An 18,182-nucleotide genomic window follows, 5' to 3' on the forward strand; every position below is an offset into this window, starting at 1 on the left:
ATTGGTGAAAACACAGGTGGAGCACTGTGTGGGGTTTGAATTCCTTCCCCAAGGAAAGATAAATTTTCTAAAGAATGGATGGATGTAGATTCACCAGACAATTCTTGGAGAAAAAGTGAGGACTGCAGATGCTGGTAATCAGAGTCAAAGTGTGGTGCTGGAAAAGCACAGCCGGTCAGGCAGCAGAGGAGAGTCAACATTTCGAGCATAAACTCTTCTGAAGAGCTTATGCTTGAAACATTGACTTTCCTGCTCCTCAGATGCTACCTGACCGGCTGTGCTTTTTCAGCACCACACACAGACTAATTCTTGTGATAAGACTATCCTATGAGGAGACATTCAGGACAGTGGGTTTCTCTGGAGTTTAGAAGGATAGAAGGGGGTCTCATTGAAGCTTAGAAAATTCTTAATAGGCGTGACAAGCTTATTACAAAAAGGATGTATTCCCCTGGTTGGGGATGCACTGGATGGGGTCTAGAAGCAAGCAATAGTGACTTAGAATAAGAAACACGTTATTTAGGGCTAAATAAAAGAAAGAATATCTTCATGCAGAGGATACTAAATTATTGAAATTCACTATCCCAGAAGGCTGTGAAAGGTTATGTATGTTCAAGACAAAGGCAGTTAGAATTATAAATAACATCAAAGGACATTGGTATACAATGGAAACACAGGGTTGAGGTAGATGATCAACCATGATCTAGAAGAATGGCAGAACAGGTCTCAGCAACTAAATGAACTACAGCAGTTCCTTATTTAAGCGTTCCAGGCACTTCCCTACATATAGAGAATTGTGAGGCAGCCAGGATTTCAGTACCACCCAGACCAAAGATTCATTACATTCAAAAAATAGGAAATGAAGTTAACCTGAGCTAATGGTCCTGCAGTAATATGAAATACTGACATCAAAAATACAAATAGCTTTCTGTAAGTCCCAAATTATCTCACAATGCATTAAAAAAAAAGAAAACAAAATACTTTTTGTGGAAAGTAGAATAAATTCTTTCAGCAAGTAAAGAATATCTTAAGGCAGTTCCAGAATAAACAGTTTACAACAGTATTTTTTTGTCGTAGAGTACTTGAGTACTGTTGGAAAAAAATGACGTTGTTAAAACCTTTTGTCTTATACTAATCAGAAGAGCTACAGGAAAATCAATTTAAGGGGAAAACCAACATGACAGGAGCCTATGCCCTGTAGGCAAAAAGAACATGTACACAAAATGTACTTGTTTCAACTCAACACAGGTGAAATCCATTTGGTGATTCAGTTGTCAGGACAATTCCATTGCCATAGTCAACCAGTCAGATTTAAAATTTAAACAAATCCTGGAAATTAACTGTCAGCCATCATTAACTGATTACATTTGCCATGACAATGCCTCTTCGCTAATCAGATTAGCACTTTCCTTTCATTACAGTATAAATGCTGATTTTTCTCCTTAAATTAGTATTTTTGAAATTGCCCTGATGAATGCAAGACTAAAAGCACTGATGATTTTTTTTTTAAGCAATGGCCTAAGTATTGATTTTTATAGTGGTTCTGAAAAAGGTAAAGTTTTCTTTGTTCACAATGTTCATTTTTATTTTAAAAACAAAGTTGGCTTTACTACTACAACTGACATAACTCAAATATACACTTTATACTCTACAAAATGTTCAAAAATACATTAAAATGAAGTGAACATTCTTCTGCAAACATGATGTAAATGAGGAAGGCATTACCAAGGCTTTTTTAAGCCATTAAAACAAAAAAAAAAATACAGTACCATTTATTGGGAATAATTGTAAATTGAGAACAGTGCAATTCATATGGTTTGCGCTTGTCTCTTTATTCTACGATTGCCATAGGTTCTAGTTACTGAAATGACATAACAGAATATAGAATACCAATATTACCAAATGTACAGAATGTCATCACAGGTTATTCAGAGTTTGCAAATAATGACTATAAACAGCAACTCAACAAAGCTCCTTCAACAGTATCTTCCAAATCCGCAATCATTACTCTCTGGAAGAGGAGGAGTCTAGAGAGCAGGAGGTGCAAGCAAACATGTATATCTGCACATTTCCCTGTAAGCCATACACCATCCTGACTTGCACTTTATATCCCTTCACGGTCACTGGATCAAAGTCCTGGAACGTCTAACCCAGCAGCACTGTGGTTTGTACCTACACCATGTAAAATGCAGTAGTTGAAAAGGTGGCTCACCGCCACCTTCAGGGAAATTAGTAATGGCAACAAATGCTGGTCTAACCAGTAGTGTGCAGATCTTGTGAAAAATCATTTCAAAACAGGATTTAAAACAGCAATTGTACATCTACTATACTATGGCCATTTTTCCATATACAGAAAACACTGATGCATACAGATCTGAGGAAATAAAGTCCAACTAATTAAACTACAAAGTAGAAATTATTTGACCTTATTAGACAATTATATTTTTGCACCAAAATTTCAAATTATTATACTTTACTGTAATGCAAGTAAATGAGTTTACACCTGTACAAAATTGTTTATTCATGTGCAGCTCAGTCACATAACTCATAACCAAAGTATTAGTATATTGTTACAAACGGTCTTGGAAAATAAATTATTTATTCCTAATAGGTGAGCACTACACAAAGAAAAGTACACAAATGAATTACTTCCAGAAAATTTAAATTTCTGTGGCAACGTAAGCAGATGGGGCAATCAATGTGCACACGAATAAGGCTCCACAAACATTAAGTGATAATGATCAGGCAAACTGCTGGTATATATGCTAACCCAGGATGCTACGACAAATCTGTTTTTTATCCTTTCGTGGAATTTGGGTGTTGCCAGCAGGGCCAGAATTTATCAAGCATTCTGAATTATTTTTGAACAGGTTCTTTCTTGAACATCTGATGTCCATTTAATTCACCCACATCACAAATAGTGCCATAGGACCTTTTTCCATTTGCTTGGGCAAATGAGAAAGTCATAATGTTTAATATTTGTTCTGGAAGATGACACCTTCAACAACATAATTGTTCAGTCTTAGACTTAAAATTTAACTTAGACAATGTGCTCAAATCTATTCTGATCCAGAGACATTGAAACAAGCTGACAACCTAGAAGTTAGTTTTACAACTCAAGTAGGAACTTGCCTTGCCTTTGAACAGTCTTACTTACATTCTCCTTGTATAGTTTCATTTGTTACATGCCTTTTCTAAATTACCTTACTTTTCCACATTACCTTATAAGACAATCACACAATTAGTATTCAAAATGTAAAATTTGATTAATTAGTTATTGAGGTTAGTGGTGGACTTACTAATGGCTAAAACAAACCCTATTTTGTACATGGAACAATTCAAAGAATTATATTTCCAGAATAATATAAAGGCCGTAAAAGAGCATATAATGGAGACACACCAGAAACACTCGACTTCAGGCGTGAGGAATAATTGGAAGAGTTACGATTGCTACTTGGTAAAAGGAAAAATAAGCTAAGAGTTTTTCAACATAGTTGGTTCTGATATAGGAAAAATAACCACTCTGTCAAGCGTATCAAGAAACCAGAGGTCATAATTTCAAAATTATTGGTGAAAGATCTGGAGGGAAGGTCGGTTTTGTTTTATATGCCCATACCAAGGACACTATGCAAATGGAAACCAATTCCATAAATCATTTTTAAAAAGGATATGGTTACATAGCTGAGAATGAAGCTCGTACAGAATTACAAAGACAATGTGAAGCGCAGCACAATTGTTCCTTTAAAGAGCTGACACTGACATGAAAGACTATAAGGATTCTTCTTTTCTCTGCAATAAATTTTCTATAAATTACACAAAATGCTCCAATTGAGGCCTAAGTAGAGTTTTAGAAGTGTCCTGCTTTAGTCTTCTAATCCTCCATTATTCAACTAAGGGCTCCACTTTAATATTAAATTTTTCATTTATTGGCACGTGTATTTCAGTGAGAATACAATAGTGAAAAGCTGTTATTTATCACCACAATATGGCCTATTTTGAATAATGTTAAGAATAAGGAAAAAAAGTCTAGCTTGAAGAGAGTCCATCAGTCGTGAGCCAGCTCATCATGTGCCACTGTCCTTCCGCCTTTAGTTAATTTAACTACCTTCTCATCTTACCTTTATCATCAAAGATTTGTATATGTAAATGTCCAGATCGCTTTGTTCTGCCAGCCCCTTTAAAACCGTAACATTCAATTCAGTTTATATTACCTTCCCTATTCATCCTACCAAAATGCAACTCTTGACAATTCTCTTAAATTTCACCTGGCACACGTCTATCCTCTCACAAGTCGATCTATAGTTTATTGAAAAGTAACACTATCCCCCTTCGTGGTCTACATGACAGATAATGCCCAATCAGCCAACTCTGAAATTATACCCTGTACACCCAACTCCAAATCATTAATCTCAAGATTCCCTCTCTTTCACCACTCATATGTCAATCCCAAATCCTTAAGAAAATCAAAATAATTCAAATATTGAAGACCCAAGAAAAGTAAATTCCACTTTAAACCATGACTACAAAGGGCTATCAGAACACATAGCAACAAGGGCAGTTGCAAAGTTTCTCCCAGCTCTACAGCAGAGTGTCACCACTCCTCAGCACACAGTTGAATCTTCCAAGAGCCTTAAACTGCATCGCTCTGCTCAAGTTATCATATATTATCACCAGCAAGGCACACAATGACAAACCCTTTATTCCTCCAGTCACCTCAGTTCTGACAGTATAGATTTCCAAGAATCTTTTGTCCGACCGCAAATAAACTTCACTATATAGCCCAGTCCACTTAGGTTAAACTGCCCTTCACAAAGAGATTGCTGCTTCTATGAAGAGATTCAACTTGAAAATGTTTTTTCCTGCTGGGATGTAGTAGACAACTGTAACTCAACATTCAGTTACTCACTTAGTCACATGCACATTTCAGAAGCAATTCAATACAGTTAACATGGGCTATAGAATCCTTTCAGAGAACTTGGTTTCACTCTATTTAAAAAGGACCTACATATGCAGGAAATGAAGGATTTTCCCAAAGCAAAAAGTTAATCACACAACCATTGATCACAATTCTGTTTTCCATCCCTTTTCCAAATTTGGACCCAGGCTGCATTTGACTTTAAATTAAAGGAACTAAATGGAATTAATTTTTGTTAACTAGGCTATTACATATTTAATCTAACATTTTGAAAAAATTCACATACGTAAAACCAACTGCAGTGCGCTCATCAACACAAGTCTGAAAAAACTCTATCAAATACAATTTCCCTTTAACAATTCCATACTGACTTTCATTTATTGCTACATATGTTTCCAAATGCCACTTAATTTGTCTTAGATTATTGCTTCTAAAATTTATCAGATACAAATTTTAGGCTGATGGACTCATAACCATCATAACTAAATTCTATAGTCAGCCCAAGTGCATGTGCTGCTGTCTACATTTTGTCTGCAAAATGAATTGTGATATATACCAGGTCTATGCCCATTTCATCTGTAAGCTAAGGTACCATGGAAAACAGATTTTCATCACTGACCCAAATCTAGGTCTATGTTTGAAATGATCACAAGGGCACAGTTCCAATGGTGTGCATTACCAATTCCTCCTTAAGAAAAATACTTGAATAGAAACAGGTCAATTTGAAATTCATATGGCTGTAATTAAAAGCAATATTTTGTTTTAGAACCCAATTCCGCAATGAATTTATTCAGTTTCAACATATTCCTTATTTGGTTTATAGCTGTGTATTACCAGACTGCATCCACTCCCTCCACTACTGACGCTCAGTAGCGGCAATGCGTACTGTCTACAAGATGTACTGCAGAAATTCACCAAAGATCTTCAGACAGCACCTTCCAAACCCACATTCACTTTCATCGAGAAGGACAAGGACAGCAGATATATGGGAACACCACCACCTTCAGCTACTCACCATCCTGACTTAGAAATAGATCTCCGATCCTTCACTGCCGCTGGGTCAATATTCTGGAATTCCCTCCCTAATGGCATTGTGGGTCAATCCACAGTAAGTGGACTGCAACAGTTCAAGAAGGCAGCTCACCGCCACCTTCAAAGGCACCAAGGGACGGAAAATAGATACTGACCAGCCAGCGACACCAACATCCCACAAATGAATTTAAAAATGCTTCTAGATCGTCCCCTCAGACGAACCATTTTTGGCTGCTTAATAAATACTTACTGAACAAACAGTAATAAATACAAAAAAAAAGTTGTTGCTTATGCAATCCAAGGCAAGTTACTAATTTGCTGAATCCCTACATGGTGGCTCAGTGGTTAGCACTGCTGCCTCACAGCACCAGGGACCCAGGTTCAATTCCAGCCTTGGGCGATTGTCTGTGTGGATTAGATTAGATCCCCTACAGTGTGGGAACAGGCCCTTCTGCCCAACAAGTCCACACCGACCCTCTGAAGAGTAATCCACCCAGAACCATTTCCCTCTGACTAATGCACCTCATACTATGGGCAATTTAGCATGGCCAATTCATCTGGCCTGCACAGCTTTGGACTGTGGGAGGAAACCGGAGCACTCGGACAAAACCCACGCAGACACAGGGAGAATGTGCAAACTCCACACAGACGGTCGCCAGAGGTTGGAATCAAACCTGGGTCCCCGATGCTGTGAGGCAGCAGTGCTAACCACTGAGTCACCACGCCACTCATAAGGAATGCATGAGTTTCCTTCAGGTGCTCCAGTTTCCTCCCACAATCCAAAGATGTGCAGGTTAGGTGAACTGGCCAAGCTAAATTGCCCATAGCGTTCAGGGATGTGTAGATTAGGTGCATTAGTCAGGGGTAAATATAGGGCAGGTAAATGGGTCTGGGTGGCTTACTCTTAGGAGGTCCGGTGTGGACCTGTTGGGCCAAAGGGTCTGTTTCCACACTGTAGGGAACCTAATTCTTTTACACTGCCCTCTTTTCCCTCAACTCAATTTTGTGAGCACCATACAAGCAAATGAATTAGGTGCAGGAAGAGAACATTTGGCTTTCAAGATTTATCCAACATTCAGTAAGATCCTAGCTAATCTGACTGTGGTCATCAACAATCTTGTCCATTACCAATGATCTACAACTCCCTTGTTAGTCAAGACTGTATCAACCTCGGTCTTAAAAATATTCAAACACGCTCTTTCCATCATTGTCTGGGGAGGAATGTTCCAAGGACAGTCAACTCTCAAAGAATTTCTCCTCATTTCACTCTTAAACAGGAATGCCTTATTGTTAAAAGAGTCCCTCAGTTCTGGTCCCCACCACTAGGGGCCATGATATCAATTTCCCTCAATGTTTCAATCAATTCTCTTCTCATTCAACTATATTCCATCCTATCCAACCTTTCTTCACAAGATTACCCTTCAAAATCTTGGTTATCAATCAAATAAATACAGTAATTCAGATGTGAACTCTGCAGTGTGTCCACAATTTCGCAAAATACTTTTACATTCTATTCAAGCAATAAACAATATTCCATTTGCCTTTTTAATCACTTGTTGTACCTGCATACTAATGCTTTATTATATAATAGGACACACAGATCTATGTCCAAGAGTCTGCAGTCTCTCTCCATTTAAATAATATGCTACTTCTCTATTCTTCCTGTTTCATATTTACTCATAGGATACTCCATTGGCTAAATTTATACTCACTTGCTTAACATATATTCATCCATTTGTCGGCCCATGTTCTTTTCACAACTTATGTTCCTATGCTGTCATTAGCAAATTTAGCAACTTCATTTAAGTAATTAATATAAATTATAAGGCCCTAGCACGCAATCTGTAAATGAACAATTTTAAACCAACTAACTCTTTATTCATGGTCATGTTTACCACTGACATCATGGGTTCTTAATTTCCATAGTAAATTCTGCTGTGGCACCAGGTCAAATTCTTTTTGATAATCTGGAAAGTACTGCACATCAACAGGATTTGCATTATCCATTGACAAGATTGTTACTACTTCAGAGAAATCCCAAGAAATTAGTCAAGCTTGATTTCCCTTTCACAAAATCACGCTGACTCTACCTAATTGTACAGTATTGTGATTTTCTTAATACCCGATTATAGCTACCTTAAAACCAGATTCCAGCATTTCTCATGTAACAGCTGGGAGAACAACCAGTCTCTCATATTCAGTCTCCATCTTTTGAGGACAGGAAGCACAATTGCTATTTTCTAATCTGAAGGGACTTTACCAGAATCTACCAAATTCTGAAATATTGAAATTACATATCAACCTCAACAACTGCATCTTTTAAGACTCTAGGGTGAAGTCAATCAAGAGCTTGGGACTTGTCAGTTTTTTTGTTCCAATAACTTCCTCAGTACCCAGTCCCAGGTGATTGTAACCTCGTTTGTACATCTGAAACAGGGTATGCCTCTAGTTCAAATTCCATAAAATATGCTGTTGATAAGTTTAGACATGGCTGTGGCTAAAAGCAAAAAGAATCCCAAGATTATTCATAACGCAGGGAATCAAAATTTGGAATTTAGTTCGAGACCTTGTCCTGGCATACTTCAACAATTCATCACAACCAAAACAGTAGCACCAAGGTTTAGTTTTCCATTATAATTAATGTGAAACTAAAAGTCACTTGTATTGTCTCAGGACTGTTGTGTGCAACACAGATCACAAATATGGCAATTCCATCTACCCTACTAATGTCTAAACAGCAGTACCAGATTTAATTATTTACTTACACCCATCCTGCTTACTACTTGGAGTTCTTTTTCCAAGATGGACCATACATCTGCCGTTGGACCAGAGGTGGTTCAGGTCTCACCCGAAGATCTAATGACCAAGTTGTATTCATAATACAGCCAAACCAGTTAAGTTTCAATTTACAAATCCTTCAAACATATGCCAACATCAGGGGATAACAGAAGAGACTCCTCGTCAGCCATATGACCGAATGTAAGTTTGACTCTCTACATCATTGTCCACATCTCCAGACAACAAACGTAAAAATGCATGTTGCCACAGCAACTCTGAACAGAATGAACTATAACACACCATTACCACACTGCTTACTGTAGTCTTAAGAGTTGGTGTGAAACTGATGACCAATTTGAGATTTCAATGGAGGAAAAGCAGGGCATCGCAAGTTAGTGCTCCAAACTGGCTACAATGTTGTTCCAAAAGCTAACCTATTCAGGCACGTCACGATACAGCTCTGGAGGAGGTGGGACTAAAATCTAGGCCCTCTTTCACAGAGGTAAGACACTGCACCACAACAGCCTCAACTTTGATGCTATTGTGACTGAAAAACATTAGACAAATGAAATATAGATCACCACTTTACCAGCTAACGAGTTAATGAGTGCAGGTAAAACTTGGTGGTTCAGGTATTCTCCTTGAACACTGATTTATTCACTTACCTGTTAAAATAATGGCTTGGATGATTACTGATTTCAGTATTATCTTTGTGAAGGTGATTCAAGGACTTTGGCTACCTTGTTTTTATGCTGCAGCTGCTGAACTGCGGCAGTTGAAGAAGTGAGCTCACCAGAGCCCTTCAAGGGCAACTAGGATTGGTTAATAAATGCTGGCCGTGCCTATGACACCACAGTCCATGAGTGAATTAAAAAAAAGCTTTCCCCATAAATCCTTGAATGGATCTTTGCTGTCATGGCTCTAAATATTGAATTTTGAGGATTACCTGATTGTTTACTGGGATAAATTGTGAACTTCTGTAGATGAAAGAAGAGCATGAAGTAATTATGAAAGTTAAGTTTAAGTAGTTTTGAATTGCAACAGTATTTAAATGAAAACACAGTATCAACAAATTTAGAGTCAGAAATAAAGGCAGCCAAAAGGCAAAATTTGAATTAAACAATTCTGAAAGGTTTCTAATAACAAAAAAATTGTAAACATGAAACAACATTCTACGTATTTATATTTCACACACGAATAGAGGAGTAGTATAAAATAAATATGCAGACTTCCGGAGAAGCAGGTTCATTATAAAAGCTAAACGTAACAATGCAGTGCAACTATTTTGTCTAACAGTGCTGCGATTGGAGTATTTTTGAATTGTCTGCTAGTTGCAAACACATCATAACTTCAGTTCCAAGGAGTTGGATTTTTGCAGTCAGCATGGAGAATTACACAGGAGGCTGTGTATCACATCTGGCAAGAAATGCTAAGTAATTATGTTAGCAGTGGTAGGTATCAAAACAGGAAACTTGTTCATGAGCAGAAGTAGCTCACTGATCTGCTTAGATGGATAGAAGTGGAATACAAATGTTATTTAATACTGCTTCACTGATTTTGTGAAACTCATGCATATTTCTCATGACTTCTGAAAAGCCCAGTGAATAATGTGGCTTCTTGACTAAGTGCTCTTTGGACAACTCGGAGATGGAGTTTTTGGGGCAAAAGTATATTGGAAATATTTTCTGTGCAGAAACTTGAGGGACAGAAAATTCACACCATGTCATGGGACCCAGTGGGATCACCAGCTGCAATTTTTGGGTTGCGCTCCAGCTGCATGATAATAGCTGCATAGCCTCTTTAAAGTTTATTTTAGTAATGGATGCAGTCTGACTAGCTGACTTTCAAGTCTCAACGCTATCTTGTAAAACCACTGCATGCTTTTTTCTTGAAAAAACTCTACTGCTGTTGCGCCCTCTCCAAAATAATCCTGGCGCGATCTCCACCTTCCACTGCCACTATTACCAATGTAGGGTCATGGCATAATTTCAAGTACCAAAATGAGGTCACAATGAGAAAATGTTGACGAAGCACTATCTTAAGTGGAGAACATCTGGAAGCTGTCTACAGCAAAAGGGGTCATAGTACTGGAATCTTATATACTGTCCTTGATCATCTTCAAGCACGGGATGGAAATACACTGACTGGACCATGACACTTCAAGGACTTCAGCTGAACCTGTTGATGAGACTGAATGATCTTGGGTAGAAAAGGAAGAATGTTTTTGCTGACTATGGAATATCTTTTTAATGCTGGATTAAAATTTTGGGAGGGTGTTCTTATAAATCTATTTCCAACTGTAACGCAGGCCGATTACTTTCCAAATGTGATGCCAGCCAGTGTGGGTTTTCTAATATGAGAAGAACTCACTTCCACATGATCTGGAGGCATTTCTTCCTCACCTGCCTTCAACAAAGCTGCTGTCACATTATCAGATTCAGCCGAGCACCACAGACCACTTTTAATAGAGGATGTGGCCTAACCAGCTAACCAGATTGCTGTCTTGTAAAATTGCATGGGAATGCATGTGTTCTTTATAAGACAATTGTGCCCCTCTCCTTCCACCCTATCACAGGTCTCCCAACCCCTTGCTTACCCTCCAGATGACTTCCTGGCTGGCCAGTGGATGCTGAGAGTAGGACTAATTCCAGCCTGTGAAATCCCATTGTGGAAGTGAGAGATTTGCCAGTTTGAAAACTTTTCCAAAATATACGAAAACCAACAGTACAAATTATTGTTGGGTGTTGCTTAATCCAGATGATAGGTGACCTACAAGCACTTGTTAAAAAAATTGTGCCAAGAACTTGCTTGTGCTTGGGAAAGAAGATCATTTGCAGTGTCGTGGAAACAAATGACTTCTGTGATCTCGGTGAATGACTAACGTGTTTCGTCAGGTCAGATAGCAACAGATATTCATCTGTCAATTGTCACTAGGCCATTCTAAGCTATCTGGAACATGATGAGCGTACATTTTGCCCCTTCCTTGATGCACTGATTCAGGTTCCAAGTCTTTAAACAAGGATTTATTCATGCAGAGGTGAACAGCACATCTTTGGATTGCTTGAGTCTTAATTACATGTATATCTTTTGCACTTAAGGATTCCAGAGACAACTTGTATACATCAGAATAGTGTGATCACATTCTTTCTAAACTGAAGTAATCAGAACTGTATGCAATAGATCAAGCTGCTTTTTCTTTTATCTAGAAGTGTTTCTATTAGATCTGTTATCCAGTAAGTTAAATCACAACTTTAATTTAGAGTTCCATTTTTGTTGCATTCTATTGGTGCACATCAGTAATTAAAGGATGTTTTCTCAGCATGTTTTACACAGCTACGTTAACTTTATTCACTTCAAAACCATATCCACTGACTTTCTGCTACATCTCTGGTTTTTCCTGTTCCAGTGATCTTGTTCAAAGGCAGTTGGACAAAAAGTTTCACACATTTTAGTGCTCAAGAAGTAATGTTCCGAATATTCAAAGATAACATTTTTCAGAAAGTTTCCATCAAGGTGAGAGCCATAATCCAGACTGATAACCCAGTGGGTCAGGCTAATGTTCTAAGAACACAAGTTTGAATTCCACCACAGCAAATAATAAAACTTGAATTCAAATAATAAACCTGGAATTAAAATCTAATCTAATAGCGAACATTAAATCACTTATACAGTTGATGGTAGGGCCCTGGATAGTGTTGGAGGACAGACACCTTGAGGTTCAGGTTCATAATTCCTTGAAATTTGCATCACAAGCAGACAGGGTGGTCAAAAAAGTGTTTATAAAAGAATCAGAATCCTTACAGTATGGGAACAGGCCATTTGACCCAACAAGTCCACATCGACCACCTGAACAGTATTTCACCCAGACCTATTTAGTTTGCCTTTGTTACTCAGGCCAGTGAGTACAGCAGTTGGACCCTCATGCTCAGGGCATTGGTGAGGCCTATTCTGGAGTACTGTGCGCAATTCTGTTCGCCCTGTTTTAGAAAGGATACTATTGAACTGGAGAGAGTTCAGAAAAGATTTACCAGTATGTTCCTGTGAATGGAAGATTTGGGTTATAAAAATAGTTTGGGACATTTTTCCCCACTGGAGTGTAGGTGGTGCTGGATGACCTTGTTGAGGTTTATAAAATCATGAAAAGCATAGACAAGGACCTTTTCCCTCAGTCGGGGGGAGTTCAAAACTGGGCGGCATATTTTGAAGGTGAGAAGAGAAAGATTTGAAAGGACATGAGGGATAACTTTTTTTGATTTTTGGCACAGACAACAGTTTGTGTGTAGAATCAACTGCCAGAGAAAGTGGTGGATGCGGGTACACCTACAAACATTTAAAAGGCATTTGGATAAGGTAGTGAATAGGAAAGGTTTAGAGGGATATGGGCCAAGCGCAGGCAGGTGGGACTAGTTAAGTTTAGGAACATGGTCAGCGTGGACTGGTTGAATCAAAAGGTCTGTATCCATCCTGAATGACTGCGACTCAGACACCAGATTGTTGTTTTTGAAAAAAAAACCATCTGGCTCACTAATGTTCTTCAGAGAAAGAAATCAGCTATCTTTACCATGTTTAGCCTGTGACAGATTTCAGGAGAAAGTGAAGTCTGCAGATGCTGGAGATCAGAATCGAGAGTTTGGTGCTTGAAAAGCACAGCAGGTCAGACAGCATCTGAGCAGCAGGAGAATCAATATTTCAGGCATAAGCCATCCAGGCCCCCCAGCATGGGCATAACTCTTATCTGACCTCTGCAATGCACTAGCAAACCACACTGTTTTATCAAGCTGCTAGAAAGTCTCAAAAAAAAAAGGGAATGAAACCATCCAACTATCTAACATCAACTTAGTTACTGGAAACAACAATGGTAAATCTCTTTGTATTGAGGATACCCTTCACTATTTTGCAAGGCAATACCACCATACTAAATCACTCACACCTTGGCATCTACGATGCAGTGTTGGTCAACAGCAGCACAAACATATTCAACCACAATCTGTTATTTCATATATACCCATTTCTATCAAACTAGGGCATGCTGGGGGATAACCCTGGTTTCAATGAAGAACACAGGAGGGCATGACTGAATCAACGCTAAGCATACGTAAAGATGAATCAGCCTGTTGAAGTAACACAGAATCACTTACATTCCAAGCAGCTGATGTTGCCATCGATAGAGAAGACTAAGAGATGCCATAACCAGACCAAATCTAAACTACATCTAAATGAATGGTATGTAGGTTAGTTTGATCTTAGCGTAGGATAAAAGATTGGCACAACATTGAGAGCCTAAGGGCCTGTACTGCTCTATGTTCTACGTTTTTACTGTCCTGGTACACAGTCATGAATAGTGGTAGACAATTAACAAATAAGAGAAGGGGTGGTTTGACAATTATCCCTATCCTTAACATCAGGGGAAGCATAGCAAATCAATGATAAAATGCTTCTGCCTAATCTTTTACAATCTCTAGCAAGAAATATGGAGTGAATGACTCCATCTCAGCTGCCTCTAAAGTTCCCAGCACCACAGATACCAGTTTTAAACCAATTCAATTTACACCCACATGATATCAAGGAACAGCTGAAGACAGTGGATGCTGCAAAGATAGAGACCCTGACAGGGCCCTCCTGTGGAAAAGGTAGAGTCCCCACCCATGAACCAAGAAACCCGAGTTCAAGTCCCACCTGCTCCAGAAGTGCGCAGTAATATCTCTGAACAGGTTGATTAGAAAAATAGGTTAAATTTAAAAAGAAAGACCGGGACATGGCCTTTGTGGTACACTGTGATAGTGTCCCTACCTCCAGGCCAGGAAGCCGAGATCCATGCCTCACTAGTTCCAAGTAGGTTGACTATAACAAACAGACTCTGACATTTCAGCAATATTCCTGAACACTTGCGCCCCAAAACCAGCTGCTCCAATACAGCTGCAACACTGGCATTTACCTAGCAACATGCAAAAACGGATAATCTAAACTGGCCAATTACTGCCCAGGCCAAATGGCCTGTTGCCATACTGTAGGGAATCTAATCTAAAAAAAAATCTATCCAAGTGGTGGAAGGGGTCATTAACAGAATTATCATGCTGCACTTGCTTAGCAAAAACTCTTCCACTAATAATCAATTTAGGTCAAACAGCTCCTGATCTCATTACATTCTTGGTCCAAAAAGGCACAAAATAACTGAACTCCATAGGTGGTGACTGGCTGTCTTTGATATCAAGGTAACATTTGATCAGTAATGGAATAGAATAGCAAATTTGGAATCAAACAAGAGCAAAAACTCTCCACTAGCTGGAGTCAGACTCTGCATAAAAGGAAGGAGGATGTGGTTGCTGGAGGCTAATCATCTCAATTCCAGGACATGTCTGTTGAAGGAAACTGGAGCACCCGGAGGAAATCCACACAGACACTGGGAGAAACTGCAAACTCAACAAAGTCACCAGAGGCTGGAATCGAACCAGGGACTGCGATTCCAGCTAGTGGAGAGTTTTTGCCCTCATTCCCACTGAGTCTAGGTTTGCTATTTGATTCCATTACTGATTAAATGTTACCTTGATATTATAGACAACCACTCATCACCTATGGAGTCTTCAGCTACTTCACAAATGACCTTCCAATCTTCATTAGTTCACAAGTATAAGCGTGTGCTGCTGATTGGACAATATTCAGCACTATTCACGAATCATCAGTTATTGAAGCAGCCTGGGTCTGTATGCAGATGGAAATATACAACATGCAGTCTTGGGCAATAAGTATGATTCAAAACTCAAACAGCACTGTCTGCTTACATCCCCAAGGACTGCAGCAATTCAAGGCGGCAGCTCACCACCACCTTCTCAAGGATAATGTATAATAGGCAAAAATACTAATTCAGGTAATGACCATCTCTGATAAGAATCTAACCATCACCCCTTGGCAGTCAATAAATCCTTGATCATCATCATTCTGGCATTTGCCATTTTCCAAAAATGGAACTGAATCAGCAATATACATAATATACAAGAGCACATGAGAGGGTGAAAGCTCTGTGGTAGCTAATTCACCTGGTATCCTTCAGGCTTGTCCACTATCTCGCTGGTGAAAATCAGGAGTGACAATACTCTGCACTGGATGAATGAGGTTCCCATAACATTCAAAAAGCTTAACACCACCCATTCAAAAAGCAGCCTACTAGATTGGTACCCACTTACCACCTCCAACATTCACCTCATTTGACACTGATGGAAGGTAGTTGTGGAGTGTACCAAGTACAAGAGGCACTGCAGCAACTTACCTTTGACAGTGCTCACATACCAATGACCTTTATCTCCTAGAAATCTAAGGGAGCAGAGCCAAGGTCTTTTCCCCCGGGTAGGGGAGTCCAAAGCAAGAAGGCATTGGTTTAAGATGACAGGGAAAAGATTCAGAAGGGACCTAAGGGGCAACCTTTTCATGCAGAGGGTGATGCGTGGATGCAATGAACTGCCAGAAGTATTGGAAGAGGCTGGTACAATTATAACATTTGAAAGACATCTGGATTTAGAGGGATTGGGCCAAATGCTAGCAAATGGGAATCGATTTATTTAGGCTATCTGGTTGGCACGGACAAGTTGGATTAAAGGGTCTGTTTCCATGCTGTACATCTCTATGACTCTATGACAGCAAACTGCAAGCTCCCCTTCAAGCTACACACCATTCTGTGTTGGAACTGCATTAACATTCCTTCATTACTGTTGTATCAAAATGCTTGGACTCAATTTATGATCCAAAACTTGCAGCAAATCAAGGCGGTAATTTACCACCACCTTCTCAAGGGCATGTGAAAATGGCCAAAAAAAAACTATTCTCGCCAGCAATGCCAACATAAAATAAAATGTAAATTGAAGTATACAGAATATGTTTGCAAGCCATTAATCATTACCATTTACCTAAGAATAATTTTGGGTAGAAAACCATCATTCAACAAATATTCTATGAAACAAGTTTTAGAAATTATCAAGCTTAATTGAAATATCTTGTTTAGACCATTTCCAAGGCTGCCAGGGAATATTACTTCTCTGCCAATACTTATTTTGCAAACGGAGTATCAAAGGGAAAATGAGTACTGCCAATAAAATGCTCACATTTACTAAATTAGACTTTATAAAATACTGCACTTAAAAATAATGACTCGTAAACATTCAATTTTGAAAACCGGAAAATTCTGGTAACTTTCCCCATACAAAACTAGAGGGTGAGCTTTAATGTGACAGGGGAAAGACTTAAAGGACCTAGGGTGCGACTTTTTCCACATGGAGGGTGAAACGAGCTGCCAGAGAAAGTGAAAGGAGATAAAATTACAACATTTAAAAGGCATCTGACTGGGTATATGAGTAGGAAGGGTCAAGGGGGATATGGGCCAAATATTGGTATGCTGTATGACACTAATATTTCATTTGGGTGAGAAATTTAATCCCAGGCTGGGAGAAGAAGAAAAAAAACATCAATCATGGTATTTTGAAACTCAAGGAAATATTTTTCTGCAGGTGCATTAGAACTGTCTGCTGACTTCAATGACATATAGATTTCTTTGAGCACATTGAAAACTAATTTTTAAAATGGACTGTGTGAAGTGAATCTTATCTGTTGACATCTGACACTTTACAAATGCATCATCACCAGAAAAAGGCACCAGCTGATTTCCATCAGTACTGCTTGGTATTAAAGGGGATTAAAAGTTTGATACCCAAATGTATGGTGAATACATACATACACATACACGTACACGCACGCACATGCACACAAAGCAGACTTCTCTATCTACAAACATATTTGCAGGGGTGCAGAGAGGAGGGCATCTGAAAATAAATGTATGTCACTACAATAGTAAATTAGATCAGGAATGTGATAGGGACAGCATTGCTTTGGTTATTACTATACATTCTCATCATCCTTCCAGAACTGACACATCAGTAAATGCCATCCATCTAAGTTAATAAAATAATTATCAATAACCCTTAGAAAAGCTACCCAAGATAAAACCGCTGCACAAAGCAATGAACAAACTAATCAATCATGTTATTCAAGTAGAGGAGAAGAGATGGACTTAAAAACAATGCAACACCTGCACTGTTGGAGACTACACATGAATTCTTTTATTGCAGAGAAAAATTGTCGAATGGAGAGTGGAGAGGAACACGGTAGATCCACACAGACTGAACACAGTTTCAAGTCATACACCCACCTAATACTTTAGAATGCATGAAGACTATATTATTCCGATGGATCAGTGCAAGATTAAGAATTACGATTATGTACCAACTGAATGTACCTTAAATGCTAAACGTGTTTTTTTTAAAAATAGAGATAAATTTAAGGATTTCAAAAGGCTTCTTTTTTTTTCATAAACTGCAGCCACTTGTCATACAAAGTGCAGTACACAGTTAAACTGAAATAGTTCAACTAAATTCCTGCAATTAATCTTAAGCACCACTCCTTGAATGTTTGGAGT

At 38.7% G+C, this 18,182-nt stretch overlaps 1 protein-coding gene across 5 annotated transcripts in view; it reads right to left on the bottom strand.

Moving 5' to 3' along the window:
- kdm6a (lysine (K)-specific demethylase 6A) overlaps positions 1–18,182 on the bottom strand; it is a 243,113-nt gene that overhangs the window by 117,826 nt on the left and 107,105 nt on the right. The gene's annotated exons all lie outside the window — the stretch shown is intronic.

This window comes from Chiloscyllium plagiosum, unplaced genomic scaffold (assembly GCF_037043375.1).
Source record: "Chiloscyllium plagiosum isolate Xiang-an unplaced genomic scaffold, Cpla_swu_hap1 HiC_scaffold_12, whole genome shotgun sequence".
In the NCBI taxonomy this organism is placed as follows: Eukaryota; Metazoa; Chordata; class Chondrichthyes; order Orectolobiformes; family Hemiscylliidae; genus Chiloscyllium; species Chiloscyllium plagiosum.